The sequence below is a fragment of the Ambystoma mexicanum genome, chromosome 2p (assembly GCF_040938575.1).
Source record: "Ambystoma mexicanum isolate Mex_15411 chromosome 2p, UKY_AmexF1_1, whole genome shotgun sequence".
Classification (NCBI taxonomy): domain Eukaryota; kingdom Metazoa; phylum Chordata; class Amphibia; order Caudata; family Ambystomatidae; genus Ambystoma; species Ambystoma mexicanum.
The window spans coordinates 879,888,008-879,900,495 of record NC_090923.1 but is presented as its reverse complement, the minus strand read 5'-3'; the positions used below and the strand labels follow the sequence as shown (position 1 = coordinate 879,900,495).

Sequence of the window (12,488 nt, the reverse complement as noted above, 5' to 3'; positions counted from 1 at the left end):
GGCGATATGTGACGTCACTGATAAGTTATTGCTGGGATAAGAACTACATATGGTTTTGGACTTGTTGGCCAACTAATATGCAGCGGCTCACCAACATGCATAGTGAGCGGCATATGATTAACCTACTGTTAATCCCTACAGCAACTCATTGAAGTTGAGGATTCTGTCATTTCATTTTAGACATTTGTTTTTTTGTTGATTAAATGCAAATGTACTAAATGTTAGTAAACAAATGTGCATTGCATGCATGTTTGGTAGATGGAAGATTCCTTTTATGGTTGTTGGAAAATAATTAGTTTAATCCTGATGACATTTTAAAACTGCCATTCATTATATGGACATTCAGTAACACTGGCTGGTTTTTCTAGGGTGAAAAGTATAGCACACTGAAGGAAGGGCATTGAACAATAACTATACCTTTTTAGAGTCTGTTAAAATAAAACAATCGACCAACTAAATGTGCACTCTAAAACCCATCAACAGCAGTTTGTATGTGTTGTGTTTTGAATTTGCGTTTTTTGCCACATCAGTGAGTAGGGGAATCTCCTGACATTCTAGTTTATGTAAGTGGAATGATAAGGTGAGACGGAGGATGACTTGCACTTCAAAAAGCTTACCGCTTTTGTTGACCAACCAATATTTATTGTACCTAAGATGAGGCAAAAAGGAGAGCAGCTGGCTCGAATGATATGAGCTGGCAGGCAGTCATTGGTTTTTGGAATGTGTGGAGGCTGGTCTGTAGAGATTGAGAACATGGTGGCATCATTTTCAGTGTTGCCATTTTATTAAAGGCTTTTGTTAATCTGTTGGCTGATAAAATGGTCAGAGGAATGTTGCCAAATACTTACACATAGATTTGAACGATTAGGGTGTAGTAATGTTGGTGCAGTGGGACTTGATTGATGATATATGGTCCCTTAATGGTATGTTTGCTCCGATGTCCCAGTAGTGTGTGTTGTGTAAGGCGATTGGTAGTTGTGGGCTGTGTAGGCAGGAGCCTTTGATGCAAAATGAAATGGGGGCGTGTGACTATTTAGACTGGACCTGTTGGGATTCTGTTGGTAGCATTTGCTAGGTCAATTCCATAGTGACTCTGAACTGGCTTGGCCTATTTTAATCCTGGCTCGAGTGTTCTGGGACAGACTATTGATTGATATTTTGACTTACTGTCAAATCATGGTGTATTTTGTGATAGGCAGGCAGCTGCTACCCATGGATTGAGTGTTATAGGTAAGTGCTATTATTTTTGCAAGTGTTAATTCAAGTTTACCTGCATCTTTGACAAACATGTTGATGCTGACATGAACTGAGACCAGTCACAGTTAGATTGATGTAGCTGAGGTAGGTCTGTGGTGACTTGACATCAACTGTTACAAAGCAGTTTTTCTTTGATAGTATTTTCTGCCTTGCCACATGCTGCACCATTGAAGGTCGTGATAGTAGCCCTAAACCTCTAACTGGAATTCTGAAAAAGGGTATTTCTGTTGTCCCCTTGCACACATTTACCATAGGTGAAATTCTGCTTAAGGTTAAATATGTCACCTGTTTGGCCATTGGTGCAGTTGAGAAGACTGCACTTTGTTGTCCTTCTCATTGGTGGGCTTTGTTTTTGTAGAATGCAGCATGGTTTGTATTATATACCATAGATAACTCTGCGTTGGATGTCTTGAAAGACTGAAAAAGATAATTAAAGATTATTTTTAAACTAATTTAGGAAGGGTACTGGGTGTTTATGGCCTACAATTCTATTGGTTTTATTTGTTGTGTCCTGAGTTGTGCAGTCAACACTTAATTATGTGTCCAGCATTGGATATTTTATAGATTTACTTGCTTTGAAATGTCACATTCAGGCTGAGCTACTCGGTACAGTAACCAACTATAGAGCGTCACTGCACCAAAGGGGAAGAAGGCATGAGTTCCACGCAGTATTGCCTTTTAACAAAAAGAAAGAAAATGTAGTTTGCAGGGCCTGTGCAGAGCTCGCACCTTTGGTTTTTTTGAGGAATTGTGGAGCACACTGCTTTAGATTGCTTGGGCCCCTGTGGGCATACAGTCACCCGCTTGAACTTCATCCTCCCGAGGTCGATAAATGAGCACCACACACCGTGGGTAATAATAAGCAGCGCTCAGATGCCTGAGGGTTCGTAGCGCTATATAAATGCTAAATTATTATTATTATAGGTAACATTTAGAACATTGAGATTGGTGTTGGCCTAAACATATGAGAATAGGGTGAGTTCTCATTCTATCGTTTCTTTGATAGGCGGCCCATCATCGACAACTAGGCCTGTCTTTTTTTTGCCACATTACAGGACTAAGATGATAGGGACATGTAAAAATGAGTTGTCAAAGATGTTCAAAGAGTAAACATGTGCGTCCGGACGCAGCCATAGACAAAGGACACTGACAATGTCTCATTTCCTTTCGACATCGAAAGTACAGATATGAACTTCTCAGATTTAGAGTAGGACTTGTCCATGAACGCCAGTGACGGACCCACCACTCTTCCTGGTGGATGGCACTCTTCCAAGCAGTTAACATTGATATAGATGGGCATTGGCTAATATACAGTGTTTCTTGAAAAAACAAGGAAATGAAAGAGCGAGCAGCCAGCTGACCTGAACTCTTCCCAATTACAAGCTGTCTTCAGTGCATCAAGACCCTGACTACTTTATCTAGAAGGGGGAAGAGTACTTCCCAGAGAAATAGTAACATCTTCATGATGAGCCAGAAAGTGTTTAAGAGGATTATCCCAAGGATTTCCCTGATAACAAGGAACCCCATTTAACTTCCTCCCACAGAGGTCACATTGCTGTCATGAGCCTGGAAGCTTCATGGTTTGGTGTGAAAACTAGGTAACGAGGAAGAGAAGCACCCCCTTTGCAGACTGGTGACTCGGTACATTTCCATATTCGAGTCTTTGAAAATGCAGGTTAAACGCACCAATCTGACCCAAAATGTGGCAATTATGGCTTTAAACAAAATAAAACTGAAATGAGAGGGTACTGCCAACAAGCTAAACAAATGCGATTATATAAATTCTCAAAGGTACAAGGAGCACTGCAGGTCCCCTATAGGCACTATTGCGTAACTACAAAAGAAGAATGACCCACGCAATTAGCGAAGGTACTGCGTTCTCACAAAGGTTTTTAATAAACCAAGCACTTTACACATAGAGTATGCATAATCCATCAATATTGTGTAAAATATAGACTTCCTTTGATTCAGCCCAGTGACAGAACCTAGTCCACTTGCTCTTGTACTGGCTTTTACTAGCATGGCTCCTAGCACCCTGTATAATGTCTAGGTCAGCCTGTGTCAGACGTAGGTGCCTTAGTGTTACCTGTTCAGGAACCACGCTGCGAGGGCTAGCTTCTGGGGGGCGCAGTGAATGGCCGTGCCTCCCTGCTGTGAGTAGGTGAGCTGGACCCAGCGGAAGGTGCACCAGGCACTGCTCCGACAGGCCGAGTAGTTCTGAGAACCATGGTCTTGCAGGCAACCACAGAGCTATCTGGATGATACGTAGGTGCCGGGCTTCCATGATTTTGCAAATTACCCCGTGCGACAGGGGAGTGGGAGGGAAGGCATATGCGTTAATGTTCTCCCATTGGATCTGCATCGCGTCGCCCAGAGAGTCCCGGCACTGTCCCTGCCAGGACGCAAAGTGGGGGCACCTCTTGTTGCACCAGGTGGCAAAGAGATCCACCTGAGGATGACCCCATTTGTCATAGATCCCTTGCAGGACTTGTTCGTTTAACTGCCATTCGTAGTTGTCTGTACTCAGCCTGCTGAGCCTGTCCGCCTCCAGGTTGGACTCCCCCAGGAGGTGGATTTCTGTCAAGTAAACATTCTCTAGAGTCCACTCCCAAATACGTACTGCCTAGTGCATAGGGGAGAAGACCTTGTGCCACCCTGCTTGTTGTAGTACATGATGGTGGAGCTGTCTGTCTGAATGTGGATCGTCTTGCCACTGATCATTGGAAGGAAGGCTTTGAGAGTGAGCCAGGTGGCCATCAACTCAAGCCAGTTGATGTGGGCCACCTGCTCCTGATGGGACAAAACTCCATGAACAATGCGGCTATCTAGGGTGGCTCCCCAGCCCTCCTGGGACGAGTCGGTGGTAATGGTAGCCTGTGGTGCTGGCCGCCTGAAGGGCTTGCCTTATGCACAAGTTATAATCCGTTCTCCACCAGAGCAGGTGCTGGTGGAGATGGGGTGGAATGCTGACCTGTTCCGCCTGGGAACCCCTCTCCTGACTCCAGGAGGCTGTCAAGTGCAGCTGTAATCGTCTCATTTTGCGCCTTGTGTAAGGTACTGCAAGGAGACATGACGCCATGATACCCAAGAGGTGTTGGTACCACCATGCCGAGGTCCCTGCTCTGCTGAGAAAATGCTCTGTGGCCCTCTTGATGGCTGTGATCTTGTCCTCCGAGGGGAAAACTCTCTCGGAGCCTGCATCTCAGATGAGGTCCAGAAATGTTAGATTCTGCGTCAGCTGCAGTTGCGAGTTCTTGAGCTTGATGGAGAATCCCAAATCGTGCAGAGTATTCATGAGAGCAGAGGAGGTGTGGTGTTCTGCATCCGGGGACCTTGCTCAGACCAGCCAGCCATCTAAGTATGGGTAGATGTAATGACCCTGGGCTCTGAGGAGGGCCGCCACTGCGTTCATGAGTCTTGTGAAGACTCTGGGGACTGAATTGAGGCCAGATGGTAGAACCTTGTATTGTAAATGTAACCCCATGATCCTGAACCTCAAAGGACCGGTGAGGTTGCCAGATCGGCACGTGTGGTTACGCATCCAGGGAGCACATACTCTCACCATCTTGAACTTTTTAAGAGTTGGGTAAAGGTTCAGGATGGAAAGGTCCAGCGCAACTCTCAAGCCTGCCTGGTGGTTCTTGTGTATGATGAAAATCTGCGAATAGAAGCCCAGATCCCTCTCGGTGGCTGCGACCTCTTCCACTGCCTGGCTCTCTACGAGCTATTGAATTTCCACCAACAGAGTTGATGTCCCAATCTGTTGGAGTGGAGTGGAGTGGAAGGAGGTAGCGGTAGGTGGAAGCCCGAAGATGATACTGACTGGATCCAGGAGTCCGCAAAACCTTGCACGCCAGCATTGCAAGTGAAGTGCCAGCCTGCCCTCACTTGTGGACCCGGATGAGCATGTCATGCCTTTTTTCCCCTCTGAGGCAGGAGATAAGGAGGGAGACTGAAAAAAGCCATTAGCCTCCCCCTTGGACATCTGTCCTGTACTAGGGTGAAGCCCCTCGGGTGGAGACCCGGTAATGGAGCCTTGCAGTCCCTTAGCGATGTCACCGGGAGGATCTCACGACCCCTTAGCCTGACGGCCGGTAGTTTGAACCGCCTCGGATCTCTTCTGCTCGGACGTTTACTGGGGAAGGAGTCGCCCTTGCAGGGTGCAGATGAAAACAGTTGCTCTACCTTGGGCCTGGACCTGTGTCTGACGAAGTCCTTCGAGTCCTTGTGGCAACCTTCTGAAGAGCTCTCTCCACCGAGCTAACCTGTTCTTCAGAGTGCGGGTTTAAGGGCGTCACACGCTGTACAACCCTCCGAGCCGTGATCGGGGCCATGGCAGCGGAGGCAAAGAGAGTGGGGGTCGGACATCGGGAAGAGCCCCTCGTAGGCTGGACACCTGCTGAAACCCGATGACGTCGACATGTGCTGGGGGGACCGTGGCGCCAGAGGACAGAGCTATCTGAATAAAAGACTGAAAGACAGAAGACAAAAATACTTCTCTGGGGAAGTTTGCATGGAATTTCTAGGCCGAGACCTAACCCAGGAGCGCTGGTGAAAGCGGTCCGTTGACGTGGAAAAGAGGACTATGGAGTGGCGCTGCTGGGTGGCTTCAGGAGAGCGCATGCTCCCAGGGCCGCACCCCCACATGCATCTAAATTTAAAGGAGTTCGGGGGCATTTTGAAAAAAAAATTTTGGGTGAAAAAGGTTCCGTCTCCCGTCCCTAGCGAGGGACGCCCGCACAGTATGGAAGAAAGGGGACGGGACGGAGTAGAGCACACATCTAAGGTCCTTCTGTGCATTTCGGGAGTTTAGTAGCATTCAGTAGCTAGTCTTACTAAACCTTCTCACCATCTGAGGTTAGCAGATTCAGATATTTTCTTGACTCTGCACAGATCAGCCCTAATGAAGGATTTGACTATCCGTAATGCATTGGCAATGTGATTGGTCTGCTTCATCTGGAGCATTTGTGTTCTTATGGACTACTAAATAAATCTTTCTGTTAAGTGGTGTTGATGATTTATTCACACACTATTGATGGATAATGCATACACTGAGGTAGGTTTAACGTGCATGGTTTATTGTAAACCTTCTCTGAGGGCATGAAGTACCTGCGCTAATTGTGCGGGTCATTCTTCTTAAGAAAATCCAAACCTCACCCTGTGACCAGTTTATTAAAGCAGAGCCAAAGGTGGAATCTGGTAGGTTACCACAGTGGGTGGATGTTTACCACATCAACCTCCTAAATTCTAAAATACAAGGGTTGCAGATGTATGCACAAAATAGGTAAGATCACCAGAGGCGTACAAAATGCTCATTGCAAATGTTGTGCTTACATTTACGTTCCAAGTGATCCAAATGGAACAAGATGCAGCCTTTCATTAAAATGTTGCTGAAGATACAAGGTCCTAAGCAATATTGCAGGAGGGCTAGCTCACCGCTAGTACACTCTTGGCACGGTAGAGACAGCAGACGGGCAGCAAATATGGTCATATTAAAATGGCAAGTTTGGCTCAGTTACAGGTTTTCACTCAAATAATCAAGCCACACTCAATAACACGTACCCTGACAACGAGAATTTCTATGGCAGATAGGTGGCAGAGGTTTGGGAAAGTTAGAAAAAAAATAAACCATACACCTGTTCAGGCCTTTTCCACCAGGCCTTTCAGAGGAAGTGGCACTCCCACAAAAAGAGTTTTGTGCTGACCCTATTACAGGTTAACAAAAGGCTTTTCAACCCCCACTACTCAATACATGGGTCTACATTTGCCAAACATAGGGGGGTCAAACCCAGTATCAACTGGGACAACATTGTGGAAACTGGAGAACGGACTCGGAAAGGCCAGAGGCTAACTGATCAAGGGCAGCTCCCCATATAAACAAGGTACTCTTCTATCCTTCCCTAATCTGGTCAAGAATGTTAAATCACGCCCATGAATGGAGGCTATGCCCACAGATCAGTGAGTGTAAGACATTGTAAATATTCAGAGGGGTTGCTGGAAAGGGTTAACCATACCAGTGTTCTCTTTAGTGGGATGTAAATAAGCAGTACATGTGTATCCCCATCTAGACACTGGCAACTAGAGATGAACAATGCCTCCCTGTTCAACATCCATAGACTGTACATAGTCCAACTATTGCACTTCTACGGTTTCTCAGTTAAATGTGGCAAAGTCAAGTCTAATATCAATGCAGTACAAATAATTCCTTGGGCCAATCTCTACTTGCTACACCACAACTTTACTAGGTTTACTTTGTGGAGAAGTGAGTTAGTTTACTTTTCACTGTGGTGGACTTTGTGTTAGGGAAAAGCTTTGCTTGCATTCTTATCTCTGTACCTTAACCTTAGTAAAACCTTAATTTGTGGATTCAAGTAGTAACCATATATTTCTGATATATATCAAGGAACAAAACCGACACGCATGTGTCACGGTCACACAAATTGGCAGAGACAGACACACGTGGTAGTCTGTTACGAAAGCATTTTAATCAGACATTATCTGTGCAAGATGTGCAACCAGCTGCATGTTTCATGCCCTACCAAGCACTTGTTCACACTTACAGCGGCCCCAGTGAAAGGTTAACAAATACAAGGTGACCTTATTGTTCATAACAATGTACAGAAGATCATGGTAAGCATGTCAGCCATTTTGGAACAGTGTTAAAACCACTATGTTGCAATACCAAAATTAGCAAAACCAATAAATACAGGATTACAAAATATGACGGTGCTCAAAATACATTAAAGAAAATGGCAGTCCATTTTAGAATGGCAATAGTGATCCCCACATTAATGAAAGACATGCAACCAATCACTAAGTACCGGGAGGTATGGACTAAAACATTAAATCCTGGGCAAGACACAAGATAAGTAACTTTTTTTTTATTTTGTCTGTCCTTTGTGCTAAATCGTATTTCTGTAGCATGGGGTCTTACATGGATTCACACAGCTCATGAATATTCCCTGTCAGGCCGGGAATCCTCAGTAAAAGAATGAAGTTTCACTTTCACTTACTGTATTTCTCCTCTAAACCAATCCCTGTACTCTGGGTCATACTGCCCCCAGCCAATGACTGCCCTTTCTCTAAGCCCCTTCTCTATCAGCCATCTTCAGATTTTTACCACACGTTCAAGTGTTGGGAGTCCTTGAGTTTTGGTCTGTGAGCTATTCTACGGTTTTTGGCTTTTTCGACAGAAAAAGTTCTATTTTTGTCAAAATGAACACGTGTGCACTTCTCTCAATCTGCCGATAAACGAGGACCCGTTGTCTGTGAATTTCAATGCCCCTCAAGGCCAAGGATTGTTGTTTTCATCAAAGTTCCTGGAAAGTCCATTGGGCCTACACCGCACCTCCTTCCTTCATCATGGTCGGAAGTTCCCTTTTCAAGATCTGCACCATATGCGGACTGTGGAACGTATTTGTCGAGGGCAAACCCCTTCAATGCCTCTACTGCCTTCACCCAGACCACAAAGGAGATTGCGCGATCTGCCTCGGCTTCTCCAAGAGAATGATGAAGGATCGACACAGTAGACTGGCGACGTGGCTAAGTGCCCCTAGCAGGGTCATGCCTCACCCAGGACAGGCCAGTCCAAAGTACAGGCTTCCAAGTCCTTTGCGGGCGCTCCATCCGTGGGGGCCCAAGACGAGGCCAAGCACTGCGAGTCCGCTTCCGTCGGAATCGCTGCGCAAGCTGGTCCCTTGATGGACAAGGCGCAATCAACGTAATCATCTGTCTCTATTGCCAGCCATCGATCGAGCTCCTCCTGAAAAAGGAAGTCGCCCACCCGGCTAAACTCCGGGAGAAGCCTAGGGTGGAGGAAAACCCTGCCGAAGAAGGCCCGGGCAGCACAGGAGAAATCTTCAACGATTGAGCTGGTGGCGGCTGCTATCTTGAAAGCCAAAGGGGTTGACTCTGAAGGTAGCCCATACTGCGCCCAGGGTGTCCCTGCCCCCGACGCGGGAGGCCTCAGCCGGGGCAGTGGCAGTCTGCTGGCACACCCGAGAAGAGGAAGCAGACGCTAAGCCCGGCTGAGACCCCTCAGGATGCAAAAAGGGGCCAGGACGGGCCATAAAGTGACAGGCCATACCTCAAGACATGGATGTTTCCTCTTTGGACGAGGAGGACCGGGAGTACCTGCACACAGCCCATTGTGCCCAACACGCCTGCTCAGCCGAGAGATGGTACCCCTGGACCTCCTTTCGACCCTACACACGCTGGTGTCAGAAATCCAGAAAAAGATGCCGCAGCCTCCAGCCTCATTAGCTCCGTATTAGCTTCCAGCTTAAAAGAGGAAGCGCCATCTGATGCCCCCGCATCAGCCTCAACACCCGCGCCAGATGCCGCCCCCGCCTGACCACCCCCTCTGTCCCCCCCACCCTCCCCGCCCCGATGGACACGGCAATGACGGATGGCCGAGAGATCGCTGCAACCAAGGACGTCCACACCGGATAAGGTGGGGTCGTTTCATGCCATGGTCGCCAAAGCTTCAGAGCTTTTCCAGCTGACTGAATAGACCAAGAAGGAGGGCTTCCTATACCAGAGGCGCGAGGCCAAGAGGAATACCATCATGGCAGTGCCCCTCCTGGATGACATGTGGGAGGAAGGTCTAGCTCTCCTGAAGAATCCTTGCTCGGCCCTGCCAAGTGGGATAGGCTGGAGAGAAAGTGCCGGAGTCTGCACCCAAGTGCCTACGGTCACAACCGTCACCAGACTCCGTGTTCTCGGCAGCTGCGAGGAAGAGGTAATCTCACCCCTCATCATTGTCCTCCGTCCCTCCGGATGCCATGGGGGAGGAAGGTCATTTATTCCGGCCTCGACCATCAAGTCAGCCAAGGCATTGGCGATCCTGGCCAGGTACGGCAGGGAACTGTGGTACAAGCTGGCCCCGATTCTGGAGTTTCCACCCGAAGACGAGCAGGTGGAGGCGATCAAACTCCTCCAGGAAGGTGAGTCGGACCATGCCATCACGATGGCCCTGGACATCGTCGACACAGGTTTCCGGCAGATGGGGGATCGATGTCTGCCTCCGTCGTCGAGACTGGCTGAAGGCCATCAATTTCCACCAGGAGGTCAAGACGAGGGTACTGGACATGCCCTTCGACAGGGATAACCTCTTCGGGAAGGCTGTTGAGTCCTTGGAGGCCACTAAGACAGATGCGGCCTGTGCCATGGGTACTCTCCAACAGCACCGTTCTTCGTTCGCTCCGCAGATCGACAAAAGGTTTTGGTGGCGTCTCCTTGTACCATCAGCCCTCCTGGTCAACGACCAGACCAGAGGCTGTTACAAGGCTTTCGGTGGAGGTGGTCAGCATTGTCGTCGCCCCCAAGGTGGAACGCAGGCGTCGAAGCAGGACATCCCTCAGTTCCTGCAGGAGGTATGGGCCATGCTAAAAAAAAGGGGGTGATAGAGCGATTTCCAAGACGACTCTGGGGCTACTCCAGATACTTTTTTAGTCAAAAAGAGGACCGGGGGCTGGAAGCCATTCTAGACCTGCAGCATCTCAACAAGTACATCAAGTGTAAAAAAATTCAAGATGGTCATGTTGCAGCACGTGCTCGGCCAACTGGAGGCAGGAGACTTCTTGACCTCGCTGGATCTGGAGCACGCCTACTGCCACGTCCCCATTCATAGGAAGCCTCAAGAGCTCCTACGCTTAGTGGTGCAAGGAAGGCACTACCAGTTAAAGGCCCTCTCTTTCGGCCTAAAGTCAGCGCCCAGGGTGTTCACAAAGTGCTTGGCACCAGTGACGGCCCATCTAGGTCTATGAGGGATACACGTGTACCCGTACCTCAACGACTGGCTCATCAGGGCCAATTCAAGAGCGGTAGCTGTCGAACACACAGACAGCTGTCCTGCTGCTGACTGATCTGGGGTTCGCCGTCAATTATCCGAAGTCCTGCTTGACCTCGGGGAACGCACTGTTCCTAGGAGCCAGACTCAGCACGGTCTCCTGTCTAGCATCGCCCTTGGAGGAGAGGATAGCGGCCATGCTGGGAAAGGTGCAATGCCTGTTGTCTCTGAAGATTGCCATGGTGCGGACCATCAAGTTGCTCCTCAGCATGATGTCGTGCATCTACGTTGGCCAACTAGGCAGGTTGCGGATGCAGCCTTTTCATGGACGCTCGATACAAGTGTCCCTCTTGTTTGGCAAGGCAAGATTGTATGCAGTACCCTGTGGGAGACTGCACCAGCCTTGTCCTCTTGGCAATAGTTAACCCAACCTTTGGTATAAGCATGTACTACACAAGATGGTAGGGTGACTGAGCAGCCAGGCTTATCTCAAGAGGGGTCAGTGTGAGCTTTAGGGTTGTCACACAGAGATTCACAGTGACAAGTATCCAAATAAACACTTACACTCAAGGTTTCTTGATTAAGCAATTATTTATTGATGTAACAGTCAGTTGAATATGCCTTCAATAGAAGGGAGTAAATATATGTAGCACAATAATATACTTCAAAACTACACACTCAGTTTCAATAAATCAGGGATGCACACAGACGCTTCCTACACCATGAGGTGACTTAAATAACTAGGACGACTCTGTGGGCATTGTTATATCACTGGTACATTTAGAGCAATACTGGGTTTAGTGTCAAAAGGAAAAGGGGAGGGGGGAGAGAAAACACTGGTTAACAAATATTCTTGGATCTATGTGATCACTGCGACGGCCGAAAAGGCTGACGCCAGTTACGGCAGGCCCAGTGATCATATAGATCACTGGGCCCGCTTTCCTCGGACTGCATTACCCAACCCACCACCCCACCTGCCTTGTGTGTGCCGCCGGCACCCTGCTATCTCTGCAGCGTCCGCTCCTCCCACTAACGTGGGTTAGAGCCAATGCTGCAGGGTGCTTTCCTTTTTTCTTACATGTCGCCCGCTTAACAAAATAGTAAGCGGGGGACATGCCCTCAACCCCCGACTCCCGTTACGGCACCCAAGTAGAGCGGGGGACAGCCCTGCAGCACCTGCTCTGCTTGAGCACAGTAAATGTCGCCCTCATTTTGTACGCCTCCAAAGTCGCAGTGACTTGCGGGGGCGCACAAATGAGGCCAACATTTTGGTATGATTCCATATTCTTCAGCGGGTAAGTACTTTTTGAACCCTCCAGTGCAAAGTAAATCAACCCTTTCCTGCGGAGTAGTTTAAGCACAAAGTCAGAGATAAGAAGAGTCTTTCAGGGAGCCAGGACAGCCAATGTTAATTGAGCAAACTTCTAGGTGAGGTGAGGCA

The 12,488-nt window shown here is 48.2% G+C and overlaps 1 protein-coding gene across 5 annotated transcripts in view; it reads left to right on the top strand.

Moving 5' to 3' along the window:
- The window catches only part of ARHGAP35 (Rho GTPase activating protein 35), an 849,836-nt gene that overhangs the window by 808,634 nt on the left and 28,714 nt on the right, over positions 1 to 12,488 (top strand). The gene's annotated exons all lie outside the window — the stretch shown is intronic.